Genomic DNA, 432 nt, shown 5'->3' with positions numbered 1-432 from the left:
TGGTTCTTTTGTTGTGTATATTGTAGTTTTTGTGTTAAAACGCAACATCCTTTTTACTGTTCACAGCTGAACCTTTCTTTTGTGAAGAGTTCAAACATAAATGTGTGGGTTTGGTGCTTCGTGAGAAAAAACATAATTGCTTTCTAGAGCAGAACAGCATCCAGTTGTCTCACCGATAACCTGTGGAGGTTGAACTTGCCCATCCTTGTCCAAATGAAGCTGCACTCCACAGAGGTTCGCTGAAATCCCCAGGTAGGCAGCTGGGCACGCCTGGGTTTAACTAAACTATGCAAGGGATGAGCCGCTATTGCTACTCGGACTTGGATATTGAACTCTTTCACTCTCTCGTGCGCGCCTCGAAACAAGATAGATTATCGTCATTGTTAACTGAAGGCATTTTTTGTTCCCCAGTCCCCTTTCAGCTTGTCCAAG

The sequence above is a fragment of the Tyto alba genome, unplaced genomic scaffold (assembly GCF_018691265.1).
Source record: "Tyto alba isolate M040663 unplaced genomic scaffold, T.alba_DEE_v4.0 Super-Scaffold_19, whole genome shotgun sequence".
Taxonomy (NCBI): Eukaryota; Metazoa; Chordata; class Aves; order Strigiformes; family Tytonidae; genus Tyto; species Tyto alba.
Note: the sequence above shows the minus strand (reverse complement) of the source record.